The 727-nt window shown below is 46.5% G+C and overlaps 1 non-coding gene across 1 annotated transcript; it reads right to left on the minus strand.

Moving 5' to 3' along the window:
• Nucleotides 1–258: 258 nt before the first annotated feature.
• Trnat-ugu (transfer RNA threonine (anticodon UGU)) lies at nt 259–333 on the minus strand. The gene has a single exon. It is a non-coding gene; the product is annotated as a tRNA-Thr (tRNA).
• Between the last annotated feature and the right edge of the window lie 394 nt (nt 334–727).

Raw genomic sequence — 727 nt, forward strand, 5'->3', positions numbered from 1 at the left:
ATTTTGTACACTTCCAGCCCTCGTACAAACGTGCGAAGGCGTACTGAAAAGTATTTCATCCGAAATTTGTATTTGAAAATTCTTACAACTGTTTAAATAAAACAAATGTTAACTATATATGACGGTAGTATCTGTTCCCGAAAGAACAGTTACCGTCGATGACCATGCAGCTTTGCTCGAAATGAAATGATAATTAAATTGACACCCTATCTGCAAGCAGGCGTTGATACACTTCATTGGGGACATGTTGAAAATGTGTGCCCCGACCGGGACTCGAACCCGGGATCTCCTGCTTACATGGCAGACGCTCTATCCATCTGAGCCACCGCGGGCACAGAGGATAGTGCGTCTGCAGGGACTTATCCCTTGCACGCTCCCCGTGAGATCCACATTCCCAACACGTCCACAACACTACATTCGTAGTGCGCCTGATTTTCATTAAAACAGATGTTATTAACATTCTACAGCTCTTCGAATTGTAGCGCGTAACATGGCGGTGCGTAAGGTAACTACATCGCCACGTTAAAGACACCGTGCTGTTACCGAGTTTCGAAATCTAAGAGTTCGTCCGCACTTGAAGAACTCTCTCCTTCAGTATGACGACGCCACACAAGACACGACCGCTGCGGCATCTGCAGCGATGCGGCCCCTTGGATTCACTGTCAACGACCATCCTCCACACTTAGTTCCATCCGATTTTCATCTGTTTCTATATCTTGAGCAACGG

Source organism: Schistocerca nitens, chromosome 10 (genome assembly GCF_023898315.1).
Source record: "Schistocerca nitens isolate TAMUIC-IGC-003100 chromosome 10, iqSchNite1.1, whole genome shotgun sequence".
Classification (NCBI taxonomy): domain Eukaryota; kingdom Metazoa; phylum Arthropoda; class Insecta; order Orthoptera; family Acrididae; genus Schistocerca; species Schistocerca nitens.